Source organism: Lynx canadensis, chromosome C1 (assembly GCF_007474595.2).
Source record: "Lynx canadensis isolate LIC74 chromosome C1, mLynCan4.pri.v2, whole genome shotgun sequence".
NCBI lineage: Eukaryota > Metazoa > Chordata > Mammalia > Carnivora > Felidae > Lynx > Lynx canadensis.
The window spans coordinates 173,150,619-173,167,089 of NC_044310.1; the positions used below are offsets into that span (position 1 = coordinate 173,150,619).

Here is a 16,471-nt window from a genome sequence, read left to right on the forward strand (position 1 = left end):
AGCAGAGGTGAGGAGGCCATCTTATATTGATGCCATTATTCTTTGCATTACCACAGACACCATTCTGCTTTTGCTAAATTGTAACAATGAAATTTCCTCCTTTACTGAAAGCTCAACATAAATTTAAAGCAAGTAGTAAAGGATTCTGAAAACACAAGCCATCAAAAACCAAAACATTTATGCTCAATATATTCAAAAGGAACTTCTTCCCACCTCATTGACACCAATTTTTTACCAAAATTTAATCCTCCATTTGAATTTCTCTGAATATCACTGTACAATCAGCCGCACACACACACACAAAAAAGGTTGCGACTGGGGCGCCTGGGTGGCTCAGTTGGTTAAGCGTCCGACTTCGGCTCAGGTCATGATCTCACAATCCATAAGTTTGAGCCCTGCGTCAGGCACTGTGCTGACAGCTCAGAGCCTGGAGCCTGCTTCAGATTCTGTGTCTCCCTGTCTCTCTGCCCCTCCCCTGCTCATGCTCTGTCTCTCTCTGTCTCAAAAATAAATAAAAACATTAAAAAAAATTTTTTTAAAGGTTGCGATTATATAACTCCTCTTCTCCCCTTAATTTTCCACGTGCTATTGTTGAACATTTTCTATTCGTTATACCACTTGACATTTTCATTTGCATCCCCTCTTCTCCGCCCACAAAACCCTTCCTCAGTTCAGCTCACATCACCTTTCAAGATGATGACAGAGATCATCTCCAACTGGTATTCCTACTGGCCTCCCTCCACATTCTCTACATTAGTCATTCTCAATCTGCTTTTCTTCTGGGGAACATAATGAAAGATGTTCACAAATACACAACCAGATTTTAATGAAACTGCCAAAGGGGAAAAAAAAAAGCATGTAGGTAAAGTAGTAAAGGAAGTTATTCATAGTTCTAACTATTAATGGCATTTCAGTAATGGTCATTTTCAAAGGTCCAGGCAGTAAAATGATAGGCCATTGGTTTGGTATAGGTCCAGGCCAATGGCACTGCTCTCTCATCCCCGAAAAACAAACCAGAAGAATGACCAAGTCAACTTTCAACTTAAATTTTTCTATGGCTCCTCATTGTCTATAGAATAGATTACACATTTTTTAATCAATTTTATAAGCCCCCTCAACCTCATAACCTGGATTCTCTCATCTGTTCCTTGCCCTTATCTTCACTCTTGATTCCTGTCATATTCTTAATCAAATTCTACATTCCAGCCATACTGAGCCACTTCTCTAAATTCTCGATGGTGTTGCACATTTTTAGAACTCCAAGATTAGTCATAAGTAGACTGTTTTTTTTTTTTTTTTTTTGAAATGAGGAACCTGGGGTGCCTGGGTGGCTCAGTCATTTGAGCATCCAACTTTGGCTCAGGTTGTGATCTTGTGGTTCGTGAGTTCGAGCCCCATGTCAGGCTCTGTGCAAGCAGCTCAGAGCCTGAAGCCTGCTTCAGATTCTGTCTCCCTCTCTCTCTGTCCCTCCCCTGCTCACTCTCTGTCTCTCTCTCTCAAAAATAAACAAACAATAAAAAATTTTTTAATGAGGAAACTAAAAATTCATATGTTGCAAGCCATTGGTGAAAAAAGAATATTTCCTATATGATATATAACAAAATAACAGAATTATGAGGAAATTCCAGGGCCTAATGACCATCCATCTTATCCCAATCTTAGTTATTTTTATAGTAGCCAAAGTTATTTTGTATTTCTGCTCCTAATTTCCAAATTTGCCTCTGGATCTGGGATTTCTATATTCTGATCTTAGCACACATTAAACCGTCTTATGCACAGGAACACTGAAATAACTATAAAATAAATATTACAGCAGATATAATGTTCAGTATCATATGATACACTAAACTAGTCACAGTTATGGACCAAAAAGTTACATTTTTTTAACCCACACATTTTTTTCTGTATGTTACTTCAAAACTTTGAATTTCAGAATATTTTAAAAGTACTTAAAATAAATAAATATAAGTTTATAAATACCTTTATAAAGTCATTTCCATAAGAAAAGCTAAAATGAAGAAAATAAAACAAAGTAAAAGAGGTGGAAAAGGAAAAGGAAAAAGAAGAAAGGCTGCATTTACAGATTTTCTAATTGCTAGATCTAGATATTTGGTGTTGCCATTACTTTATAAAAAAGTGAGAATTGTTTTGTTTTGAAAACTAGTGTAATGTAAAAAATAATGATATTTATGATATTGCTGTCTTAGAATTAATAAATGAAAGTCACCATTCCACAGAGCTCTTGAATGAGTCTGAATATGCAATGATTTGATATTAGAGGTTGTAAAGGACACAAATTTATTTCTCTGCAAAAAAAAAATGAGAATAAGTTGGGGTTACTTGGAATATGCAAAAAAATGCACAGAAAAAAATGGAACAAGTTTTGGCAAAGGAGAAAGGAGTTAGCAAACTAGTGAGGCAGAAATGCTATTTGATGTGAGATGGTCAGTAAAGCATCCCCATTTGTTGAGTAGCTAAAGAGCTTTTAAGATGGAAATATTCATTTTTAAAGTTGGCTACACTGTGAGAATATTATACCTCCCTAACTCATGCAGTCACACACCTCCCTTGTAAAATGAAGCAGGCACATGGCTTGAGTGAGAGTTTTGTTTATTTGTTTGTTCATTTACCTGGTGCATGTCACCAAACAGGGATGAATTCCAGGTCTGAACCAACCAGAACACCCTGTTAAGGGAGGTGAGACAACCTATAACCTGAGCCAAATCAACAGAACCAGAAGCTCAGAGTAAGAGGCTACTGAAGAATGAACGTCCTGAGGGAATTCACACAAGTACCAAAGACGACTGTGGACTTCCAAAGAGTCTGACACGCAGAGTCAACTTTTGAAGTGGCAGGGAAACACAGCTGATGATCAAGCTACCTTAGCTTTCCAAAACTATCACACAGCCCCCAAATGTTAGCAGGTATATATTTCCTAGGTGTCAAAAATGATACATCATTTGTTATATATCAAATGTGAGTATTTGATCACTTGATATTTACCCAAGAGGAGCTAAAAAATTCTATAAATTTGAGGATGATTATCAACCCACTCGAATCAGAATTATATAAAGAGCTGTGTAATAAGATACTATAATTACCATTATTAGTATTATAATCCTAAAAATTTATGCCCACTTAGATTAAAATAAATATGGCAATATTCATACCTCACTCATAAAGACACTGAAAAGAAATACCACATGTTAACCAAACTTCTTTCTCTGGATAGTAAGACTATGAGAAACGTTCTGTCGCCTCCCATCTCCCCATTCATATGGAATTTTTTTCATAGTATTTTTATTTTGTACTAGAACACAAATGGTAAATTTTAACTGCTCACAAACATCTGAATTATGTGGATGTAGTCAGAGATACAATGTATACATATGACAGTTCTAGGATTATTCTCATTACAAAGGCTATGCAACTGAGATTTCTACATATGAATCTGTATATACCAGTTTTCTTATTAGTTTTTCATGTTCTTAAAACTAGAAAGAAGATAGGCTTGGAAGGATGACCTATTGACAATACAGATTAGCTTTACCCCATGCTAAAAGCTACCTTAGTCTGCCACTGAAAATGTTATCGCTCACTAGCTAAATCAACTGAAATTGGATATTCCTTACCTTAGATAAGTCGCAGTTTTAAATGCTTAAGCATACCAGGTCACTACCAGATTTTTCCTCACATCAGTCTCAGCAACAGCTGGGGCAGTCACCATTTATTTGTAATTGTGTTGTTAAGGATGGAAATAACTGAAAATAGTAGACAACTGTAGTTGCTCTACTGGACAGTGTGTACTCTAAACCTTTAGGGCTGTCCAATAAAGACCACATTATTTTGTTGAGCAGAAAAAAATAGAGTCAAGCTGTCAACAGTGGAAAATATAGAAGTGTCATTTCTCAGTAATTTAGAAGACTAGAAGATGTCTTTTCTCAGGCAACTTTTATGTGTGTGTGTGTGTGTGTGTGTGTGTGTGTGTGTGTGTGTGTAAACTTGAGAGAGAGAGGAGACAGAGAGAAAGAGAGAGAGAAAGAGAGAGAGAATCATCAAAACTACAGAATGTATTTTTTTCTAAGGGAAATACTCTGCTTCTAAACTTTAATATTGACTATTTTTCTTTCTCAGTACACAAAACTGTCATAAGCTTTTAGAACTTCACCCACTATTTCTTTCAACCTGAACACCAACCCTGGCTTTAGCAACTGAAAAATTCTTACTCATTCTAGAAGATTCAGCTCAAATTCTACATTTTCTGTGAGTCTCCAACTACTCTAGGGAGACTTTCATGCTATACATCTATCCAACCAGTTCATCTCTTTAAAACAATTACCTTTTATTGAAACACATTGTAAATTTCTTTAGAATAGAGACAATAGAGTTTCATCTTTGTATTGCAAAGACCAAGCAAAATAAACACTACTGAAAGATCTTGGGAGTATGGCTGTCTGGTTCTAATACTCCAATACTTACTAACTAGGAACATCATCAAAAAAGTAAACCTCTTTATGCCTCCATTTCTTTCATCTTAAAGTTGGGATGGTGATAAACCCTATCTCATGGAGATATTGTGATTATTAACTCATCCACTATTTGTAAATACATAAAAAAGGGCCTGAAAAAAAAAGGGTCTGGCATATAATAAACACTCAATAAACAGTAGTTCTTATTTCAATAACCAGCTAGATAGATAACTGAAAGATGGATAGATCCTACAAACAGAAACTAAGCAGAAATGAAATAATCTTATTTATTTACAAATGAAAGGGAAATTTTAATACACATTTTATGTTAATATTATCATTTATTGTCCTCATTCTATCCTATTTGGATTAAAATGAAAAATCATTTTTATCAAAAAACTTATTTTATGAATAAACTCTATTTCATTTATTTCTTGTAATTTTATGAAAAGTTTTTTAAAAGCTATTTGCAAATAAAATTATATCCCTTACCAGATTTCTGATGAGAAAACACAGAAATAATATATTCTTAAGGTTTTCCTCCTCATTATCAATCATTTTCCTAGGATTCCCATTTAATATAAGAAGGTTCTCCTTTTGCACTGCTGGTGGGAATGCTAACTGGTGCAGTCACTCTGAAAAACAGTATGGAGGTTACTAAAAAAATTAAAAATAGAACTACCCTAGAATTCAGCAATTGCACTACTAGATACCTATCCAAAGGATGCAGGTGTGCTGTTTCAAAGGGGCACATGCTCCCCAATGTTTATAGCAGCACTATCAAAAACAGCCAAAGTGGGGCGCCTGGGTGGCGCAGTCGGTTAAGCGTCCGACTTCAGCCAGGTCACGATCTCGCGGTCCGGGAGTTCGAGCCCCGCGTCAGGCTCTGGGCTGATGGCTCAGAGCCTGGAGCCTGTTTCCGATTCTGTGTCTCCCTCTCTCTCTGCCCCTCCCTGCCCCTCCCCCGTTCATGATCTGTCTCTCTCTGTCCCCAAAATAAATAAACGTTGAAAAAAAAAAATTAAAAAAAAAAAAAAAAAAAAAAAGTATGGAAAGAGCCCAAATGTCCATCTACGACTGATAAATGGATAAAGAAGATGTGACGACTGATAAATGGATAAAGAAGATGTGAGATAGATAGATAGATAGATATCTAGATAGATAGATATAGATATATCTATAGATATAGATATATCTATAGATATAGATATAGATAGATATAGATATATCTATAGATATAGATATATCTATAGATATAGATATAGATAGATATAGATATCTATAGATAGATAGATATAGATCTATATATAGATATCAGGGAAAGACAAATATATGACTTCACTCACAATTTAAGAAACAAAACAGATGAACATAGGGGAAGGGAAGCAAAAATAATATAAAAACAGAGAGGGAGACAAACCATAAGAGGCTCTTAAATACAGAGAACAAACTGAGGGTTGTGAGGGTTGCTGGAGGGAGGTTGGGTGGAAGGATGGGCTAAATGAGCAAGGGGCATTACATTGGTCAGGATGAGTACTGGGTCTTATATGTAAGTGATGAATCACTAAATTCTATTCCTGAAATCATTATTACACTATATGTTAACTGACTTGGATTTAAATATTAAAAATCATAATAAATATAAATAAATAAATACATAAATAGATAAATAAATAAAATAATATAAGAAGGTTCTTAGTGGAACTAGAAAAGTTTGTATTCCTAGTAAAATTCCTCCAAAGAGTGATTAAAGTCACTGCCACAGATAACTGGATTTGTAGGTCTTTAAGTTGCCAGTAATTCATTAAAAGCCACACTTGCAATTCTTTTAAGTGTAGTCTATCCTCTGTAGGAAATCATAATGATGAATACATGTCTTTATACATCTGTCCAAACCCACAGAATGCATAACACCAAAACCGAATCATAATGTAGACATAGACTTTGGATGATTATGTGTCAATGTACATTCATGAATTGCAACAAATTGTAAAAAGAAAAGGAATGAGAAGCAGATATGAAATGAGTTCACAAACTTAGGTATATAAGCAATTTACAAATGATTCATTACTTTTTTTGTATAAATTTATTTAAATTTCAATCCTACATCTTGCCAAGCTGGAATGAAATTCAGACATCAATCATTCTTGAGATTCTGCCTTAGGGTTGAACTAAGATCTTGTGGTCCTAGTCAATACTAGGATATTGGGGTAAGGAGGGGGAGTACTTTAGTCATCATTTGTTCATAATGATTATCACTTAGGCCTTTATTATTCCTCCCCACATGTATCTTTCAGATCTATTGTTTACTCTATCACTTTTGTAAGCATACATTAGACATCAGGTCTTTAATGAAGTTAGGATAACCCGGACTGAAATCAGTTTTCCTGATGCACCTAATGGCCATTCCCTCCGAGGACTTCCACATCAGAATGTCATAGCCAGAGCACAGGGAATAGATTTTTGCAGTGCCAGAAATCCAAAGACCTTCCACTCATCCTCAGCAAACAAAGAAAATTTCTCTAGTCTATGGAAATACCTCTCTATATCCTTTAAAGGCTCTTTCTCTTTCACTGGACTCTATTGTCTTCAGTGGGCTTAATCTTTTGGAAACAAAAGACAGGAAACAGGAGAAATGTCTCGTATACAATTTCCATTCTACCCAGCCAGTACTTCTACCTAGCCGGGAAATTCCGAAGATGGAAAAATCACAAAGTTGATTACCTGCTTGAATAGGATAAGGAAAACCAAGAAAACATGAAAAGAAAACATAAAAATGTATCAAAAATTTTCATGCCACAGTGACATATTGCTAAGGTTACAGAACAATGTGTATCAGAGAATCTTATTTAACAAAAGTTTATGTGCACCTGTAGCTTTCTATGGAGGCTACGATAAAATATATTTTAAAAGAAACAACCTGAATTTTTAATCAGGAAACCTAGATGTAAGGGCTTTATTATTCTCATGGGTCTGGGAAAAGATACTTCATCTCTCTGAGCCCCAATTTCCTCTTTAGTGAAGTAAAAATTCCTTATAAAAATTCTGCAGAATAAGAAAAGTGCAAATGTAATGTAATGATATTTTTATTATTTATAATTACCCTATACTCTTGCTTGAATAGAATGTATTCACTTATATCCTAACAGATTAATGCTATAACTGGATGTTCTTGCTCTTCAATATTTCTCTATTCTCTCTCTTACCATGAAAGAGAAGGAAAAATTGGTAAGTATTAGAATTATCCCTGAGTGTCTTCTTCAAAATAGAGTGTGCTATGCTCTCACTGACTACCTGCTTACAAAGTTCAGCAATCCCCAACACTACCATTACTCTAACACCAACTCCAAGTCCCCAAGACTATTCTCAAGTTCTATAATTTACCAGTAGGAGTCACAGAATTCACTGAAAGTCACCATATGCATGGTTATGGTTTCTCACAGGAGAAGGATACAGACAGAAATCAGCCAAGGGAAGAGGCACAAGAGGCACAGTCCACATCTTTAACCTCTAGTTTTCATCTCCCAGCAAAGTTGTGGACAGTGCTAACTTCTCCAGGCAATGATGTGCGACAATATTCATGGAGTATTTCTAACCAGGGAAGTTAACTCAAGATATGGTATCCAGCGTCTTTACTGGGACTCAGGCATATAGACATGATTGACCACCTATATGACTGACCTTTAGCTGTCAGCCCCTATTGAGGTTGAGCTGTGTGGCCCAAAGCCCACACCATAATTCATTGTTAGACTATTTAGTATGGCCCATGGTGAACAAATCAACAACACTCTAATGGCAGGTCAATCCAAGGTCTTAGAAATTATCTCTCCTGAACAAAGATAAGATCTCTCTGTGGATAATGTTAATTCTTCACTATATAGCACTTAACAATTATCAGTGAGGTTGACTGACAACTCCTCAAAAGACCATCAGAAAACAAAATTTTTAGACCTACTATATAATAAGGGAGAACACTACCATCAATAAACTCACAGTAGTGTCCCCTAAAAGAAGAAAACAATAGAGAATACTATTTATATAGAATTTTGGGATCTAAGATCAAGTGGTTTAAGGTTGTTTTTTCAAGACAGGAAACAAATTTTGGACTGGGTAGAGCACATGATGCAAGAGTTTAGGATTGGTTGACACATGAAGAACACTTTGTGTTCTTTCTTCATATGAAAATAAAGCACACCTTCATAAGTGAACTGGTTTTTGTTTTGTTTTGTTTTGTTTTGTTTTGTTTTGTTTTGTTTGATACATTTGTTATTTGCCTAGGTTAGCAATCTCTTCCTGGGCAACAATTTTTTGAAACAAATATTTAGTCATGTTGACATAAGTAATCTCAGTTATCATTTCCAATTGTTTGGTAAAGTGGATACAAATGGTTTCAATTTCTAAATGGTAACAATAAAATCCCAAAATTTATATGGAAGTCTCACAAAAACAGAAAACTAGTTCTACAAAAGATGATTTTCAATGAAGTATTTGAGTCTGAGCAGCCAGTTGAAGTTCTTTTCCTAATTTAGCCCTTCTATTGAAGAATAAAACAATTGAGTTGCCTGGGTGGCTCTGTTGGTTGAGCTTCCCACTTCAGCCTAAGTCAGGATCTCACTGTTCCCGAGTTTGAGCCCCGCATCAGGCTCTGTACTGACAGCTCAGAGACTGGAGCCTGTTTTGGATTCTGTGTGTCTCCCTCTCTTTCTGCCCCTCCTCCACTCATGTTCTGTCTGTCTCTCTCTCTCTCTCTCTCTCTCTCTCTCTCTCTCTCTCTCTCAAAAATAAATAAAACATTAAAAAATTTTTTTAAAAAGAATAAACAATTAAAAACGTAAGTCCTCCTGAGACTTGGTCTCTTTATCTTTAACACAGAAATAATAATAACTCCACTAAGGTATTGAGCAAAATCACGTAACTCCTAAATGACAAGACTGGAATGCAAACCCAGTTGGTTAGACTCCCAAGCCTTGCATCACACCACTTGCCTTCCATATTCTCATTCTTATGCTGAAATAACCGAAATATTAAGCAAAAGAATATATGTGAATGCACTTTCTATAACTTGGTGCGTAGTACAAATATTAATGTACTTCCTTAATTTGTGAAGATTATTGCTCTGCTCTCCATTTAAATTCAATGACAAGGAAAAGGACATCTAAATGATAGACAATAATTAAGTCATACACATCAAAAACTTTCTGAACTTGTGCAATAAAGTTCTTTCCCTGCTCTTTATACATGAAATAAAATGCATTGATTTGTCTGGACTGAGGGAGAGGGAGTAGAGAGGTAGGAGTTACAGATAAGAAAATGATCTTTGAAATCTAGGATTGGAAAGGGAAGCATTTAACAACTTTTATACTCATCTTTAAAGTTTAAATACTTTCATAAACTGTGAAATAGAGATTTGTATTTAAAATACTTGACTCTTGGGGTGCCTGGGCGATTCAGTAGGTTGAGTGTCCCACTCTTGATTTTGGCGCAGGTCATGATCCTGTGTGGTCGGATTGAGTGCCACGTCAGGCTCAGTGCTGAGCATGGAGCATGCTTAGGATTCTCGCTTGCTCTTCCTCTCTCTCTGCCCATCTCCCCGGCTCATGCTCTCTCTCTCTTTTAAATAAATAAATAAATAAATAAATAAATAAATAGATAGATAGATAAATAATAAAATAAAAATAAATAAAATAGTTGACTCTTGTTCTTTTACCACCCACAATCCCAGAAGGATTCTCTGTTGTCTGGCAAGTGAGTTAAGTGTTCTTTTTCAATTAATTTTGAAGTCAAATTCAAGGATACATTTTAAAATAAAACTGAGAACATTTATCCTTGGACTTTTCATATTGGTGACAGCAAGAAAGCATGGAAAGAAGACATAAAATGAAACTGAAAACAATCAGGATTGACCCGTATTGAATGGATGGATACTGGCATTTTCATTTATAGCCCCATGTCTGCAATTTCATGTCTTACATAGAAAAGGTTTGGAAAGATTGTTATGAATAGGGTTAGTCAGATTATCCATTAAATATGCATAAACAAACTTTTCTAAACTCAGCTACTAAACACAGGCTGATACATTGATGGAGGGCATAGCTAAAAATTTAAATAAAGTCAGTTAGGATTGTAGTCAAAAGCTTTCAGTAGAAACCTTACCACAGTGTGGTTCCTGTGTATCAAAAAGTCCATTTGTGATCAATCCAGGACCCATTGGACTGACAGAAGAGCTATCCAGGACCAAGTTTCCCTCTAACTTACTGTTGTGTTATACTTAGGGTATGACTTTCATTCTTGGGATTGTAAGATGATTCCTAGCAGGAAGCAGCAGAAGGATGGAGGGCTTTAAAAGACAAAAGGCCAGCAAAGTTTGGTCTATTTCCAAATATTCCCTTAAGTCCCTTCCAAGAATTTTTCCTTATACACATAGTTCCCAAATTGTGTGCCAATGGGAACATGACAGGATATTTTAAGTTTTTGAGGAAATCACAGAAATATTCAACATCTTTCAGACTAAGTGAAATACTAACTTGAGCAAATTCAGTTTCAACATTTGATCTTGGTATATTGAAATGACATATGTTTGAAAAACTGGAAGTTTTACAATGCTATTGTTAAAAAAAAAAAAAAAGCAAATACCATATAAAAATCAACGTTGAACAGAAAATGAGGGCAACAGGTCCTGATATGATTCCAAGATTTGAAAAGTTGCACAGGATTCAAGGCACACACCTCCAATTATTATAATTTTGGTTCTTCAAGAACATAATAAAAACAGTTTTTCTTTTAATTTATTTATATTATTTTTTTTCAAATGGCTACTACCTTATTAGAACATAGATATTTGTAAGTTTTTTGGATGGAACCACTTAACAGAACTGTTAGGTATTTCTTTAGGCTTAAGGGCACCATGAAAAAATTACTAAAACACAAAAAGCTCCATGACTGAGAAAATTTTGGTAATCTCTGACAGATCCTTAGCCATCTCCACCTACAAAGGAATGTGGGAAGATGTGAACTTTTGTTAAACACACAACCAGAATTCCATTAATAAAGAAAAAAGAGACGGGCGCCTGAGTGGCTTAGATGGTTCAGGATCCAACTCTTGATTTGGGCTCAGGTCATGGTCTCACAGTCCTGGGATAGAGCCTGAGTTGGGATCTACACTGGGCATGGAGCCTGCTTAAGATTATCTCTCTCTCTCTCCCTCTGGCCCTCCCTTGCTCACACTCATGCACTCTCTCTCTAGGAAGGAAGGAAGGAAGGAAGGAAGGAAGGAAGGAAGGAAGGAAGGAAGGAAGGAAGGAAGGAAGGAAGGAAGGAAGGGAGAGAGAGAGAATGAATATTGAGCAGGCAGCAAGCAGTTTCTGCTCCACAGACAGATCAAGAATTTTACTACTACTCCTATTTCTTTTTCTTTTTGTAACATTTTATTTTCAAGTCCAAGCAAAGAACTTAATAACAGGAAAAATATGATAAATTACCAGTCATTGTTCATGCTTACTAATTACATACTTGGGTTTTATCCCTGTAGACTTTTTAAACTCACATCACTTTTATTAGTTCAAATTATTATATATTAGTTCATATATTATAAATTTTAAATTATGTTAAGTATGTTAATTGTCACTGTCAGTTATAAAGAATCTAATAAATGGGGCTAAGTTAGGTATCTTATAAGGTTTCATCAAAATTTACCAAAATTGTATTCCAATAATTAATAGATTTAGTTCACCTTTTTAAACCCAAAAGAGGAAGTAATTTAGAAATTAGAAATTTAAGATTCAATATCTAGTAATGAAATCTTTAAGCATTTACGAAAAGAGCTTAAAATTGGCATTCTATATATTAAACCCATTCTAAGTCAATAACCTGGGGCTATATTGAATTAAGAGAAGCAATAATTATCAAAGAAGAGTATTTTTTAAGTCTCTATTTTGCCACACCATATATATTATGTGAGGACAATTGTAATGCAAGTACATAAAAGAGATAACCAAATAGTACTTAAAGAGCTAAAACTCCCCTCTTAAATTACTTTAGCAAGTTGGTATTCATTTAGATTATAGAACATTGGTATAATGTGTTTCCTTGTAATCACACCCAGAAACACTTAAACTATAAAATAAAGAATGGCTACTTCAGTCTGAAGTTTAGAAACACAAAATTTAAAGAGTAACATGTATTTTTAAAAGACACAATATTGTTCATAAATTTGAATTTTACTTTAAACCAAAATTTTCACCTGAGTCTCTAGAAACTGATTCAGTATAGTAAATCTTTTGATAAGAATTGAGGGCCCACCCCCCCCCCAAAAAAAAACTAAAAAAGAAGCCAAAAAACAAACTAAAATTGGAAGATCTATATCTAGAAGGCTCTTACTCTCCATATCATTTAATGTTTGCTGTAATGTGGATTTATTGATACTAATAGCCTCTTAATATGCACCTCTGGCATTAAACCAATGTCATTGTGGTTTAAGATCTGAAATAAATATTATGTGCTTCCTTGACATCTGATGCCAAGGACTCAAATGGCCTAACCATGTTCCCTTCTCCACTCTGCTCCCAGAGATAAAGTACACTAGCCAAACAAACCCATCGTGGAAACCAGGCACCGTGCCTGATTATCCTTGTATCCTGGGCTTCAGCTAACTGCCACTGTACAGAATCATTGGAACAAGACAATCATATCCTCCCAAAGGACCCCGGAGTTATCTTACCCTCTTGTCACTACTAAACCTGCTCCCTTAGCCTCCTGCTTCTTCCTCTGTTCCTAAGATCTCCCCCCTGTGGCACATGTTGTGTGGTATCCTTCTCCATCAAGCTGTGAATATATGTGATAATAAACTGCTGTTTATCTCATCTGTCCAGAGTCTGGTGTCATTTGTTTGGCCTTCCCCATAACCCTATGGCAGGAATCCTTCCCTCAGTACTGGGGTGAAGAAAACGTGATCAAAACAGTAATAAAAGCATGGAAGAAAAAATCATAACTCAGGTATAAATTAAAATGATTATTACCAATAAAATGATAATTATCATTTATACCAAACTTTCTATATGCCAGATGCTGTTGTGGGTATTCTACACACATGTTGTCATTCAATCTTTTGAACAGCTCCATGAGCTATTCACATTTTATGGACAAAGAAAATAAAGTTTACAGGAGTTAATTTAATTAAATTTATTATTTTAAACAAGGCTATAAAACTATTTGGGCAATGAGCTAAGATTTAAATTTAAGCAGTCTGACATCTTTACCCTAAAAGACAATATCTTATCATTTATATACGTCTAATCTACCTATTTCAGTTCTATTAAAAGGTCATCTCGTGTCTTTCAGGACAGAGTTTATCAAACATCCATAATATTAATGAACTCTTCAAAGGAAATAATATTTATTAAATCCTATTCTTGACAAATCATTTCATCATGAGTCTTAAATACATCATGAGTCTTAAATTAAAATATAAACTGCTAATCAAAACAAAATTTTAAAATTAATATTAAAATCAAACTGAAAAAATTTGATTTTATACATTGAACTTTTACTGAAGCCAAGTTGTCACTGATAGATTTCACTATACATAGATGTTACTAAACTGATGTCTTTATTTGGGGCATGCTGGGACTTCATTCAACATTATTGTTATCATGTTTTCTTTACCAGTGAAGCTGAACCACTAAAGTTGATTTTAATAGGCTACTCTACTTAATAATGATACCAAAAAAATTAACATTAAAAATAATCATTAAGAATAATTTACCATGTATTTACTTAAACATTTACTAATAATTGATTAAAGTCATTATATATAAAGACAGAATCTTTGAGCAACATCTCAAGATGTAAATATGGTAAACACACACATACACACATATTACATTGTTAGTTCTTTTGAGTTTTGAATGCCATGATGAACTGATTCTCCCAAAACTTTTCTTTATTTGAAGTACTGTGAAATGTTTAAATGAGGTTGATATGAAAACTGACCTTCTCTTTATAAAACACTATTTATATATTAACTTCCACCACTATTCCTTCTCAGTATTATTCCATAATAAAGGCAGCACATTTGTCCAATACTCCATGTCATTTGTTTGCCAGTTTAAAGCCACAGTTTGCTAAACAACTTAGTCTTATACTAAAATGCAATGTGACTTGATTTCTTACCACCAAAATATTTTTTTCTTAATTATGGCTAAAAGAATTCAACATGAGCACAAGTACAGAAATGGGATAACTTTTGTTGTTTTTGGTACTAGAATATTTCATCTTAAGCATCAGACATTTTTGGACACCTAGGTGGCTCAGGTGGTTGGAAATCCTACTCCTGATTTCAGCTCAGGTCATGATCCCAGGGTCATGGGATTGAGTCCTGCATCAGGCTCTTCACTGAGCTTGGAGCCTGTTTAAGATTCCCTCTTCCCTTCTGCATTTCTTCCCCACTTGCATTCTCTCTAAAAAAAAACATTTTTTTTAAGTCAGACATTTTTCCTAACACTCTGAAAGTCAAATGACTTTAGATCTCACTTGATATAATGCAATTTTGGACATAGGCAAAAATCAGGCACTAAAATTGCATGGCAGGTCTCACTTGCAGATGAAGTCCACATAATGAAGAATCTGTATTTATTAGAAAGTTTGATTGTCATAAACAATTTTAAAATTGTGCTAGAGTACAACATGCAAAATAATTAAACTGGACCACTTTCTTACATGACACACAAAAATAAATTCAAAATGGATTAAAGACCTAAATGAAAGACAGGAAAAAATCAAAATCCTAGAGGAAAACAAAGGCAGTAACATCTTTAACATTGGCGGTGGCAACTTCTTACTAGATATAACTCCTGAAGCAAGGGAAACGAAAAGCAAAACTAAACTATTGGGACTACATCAAAATGAAAAGCTTTTGCACAGTGAAGGAAATAATCAACAAATCTAAAAGTCAACCTACAGAATGGAAAAAGATATTTGCAAATGACCTATCTAATAAAGAGTTAGTATCCAAAATATATAAGGAACTCTAAAAACTCAACACCCAAAAAAAAACAAATAATCCAGTTTTAAAAACTGGGAAGAAGACATGAACAGACATTTTTCCAAAGAAAACATACAGATAGCCAACAAACACATGAAAAATTGTTCAACATCACTAATCGACAGGGAAATACAAATCAAAACTACAATGAGGTATCACCTTACACCAGTCAGAATGGCTAAAATTAATATAAGAGGAGGATCTGCATGGCTCACTCATTTGAGCATCTGCTTCTTAATTTTGGCTCAGGTCACAATCCCACGGCCATGGGATCAAGCCACACTTTGGGCTCCATGCTGAGCATGGATCCTGCTTGAGATTCATTCTCTCTCTCTCTCTCTCTCTCTCTCTCTCTCTCTCTCTCCCCCTCTCCCTCTCCTTCTCCCTCTCTCCCTCCCCCCAACTTCTCTCTCTCTGCCCCTTTTCCCTGCTCGTGCTGTCTCTTCCTTTCTGAAATAAAAAAGATAAAAAAAATACAGGGAGATCCTGTGTACTCTTTGAAAAAATAATAAACCTAGAGTTTACTTTGACAGCACATATACTAAAATTGGAATGATACAATGAAGATTAGCATGACCCCTGCACAAGAATGACATGCAAAAAAATAAAATAAAATAAAACTACCCTACAATCGTCCAATTGCACTACTAGGTATTTATCTATAGGAGCAAAAATACTGATTCAAAGAGATACATGCACCCCGATATTTATACCAGCAGCATCAACAATAGGCAAATTATGGAAAGAGCCCAAACATCCACTGACTGATGAATGGATAAAGATGTGGTATATACAATGAACTATTACCCAGCCATTAAAAAGGATGAAATCTTGCCATTTGTAACAATGTGGATGGAGCTAGAGTGCATTATGCTAAGCTAAATAAGTCAGAGTAAAACAGATTGCATATGATTTCACTCATATGTGGAACTGAAGAACAAAACAAATGAACATGGGGGGGAAA

General features: G+C 35.0%; 1 non-coding gene across 1 annotated transcript; it reads left to right on the forward strand.

The window, feature by feature from the left end:
* The first annotated feature begins 16,026 nt into the window (after positions 1-16,026).
* LOC115522560 lies at positions 16,027-16,131 on the forward strand. Its single transcript, XR_003971461.1, has one exon. It is a non-coding gene; the product is annotated as a U6 spliceosomal RNA (small nuclear RNA).
* Positions 16,132-16,471: the final 340 nt, after the last annotated feature.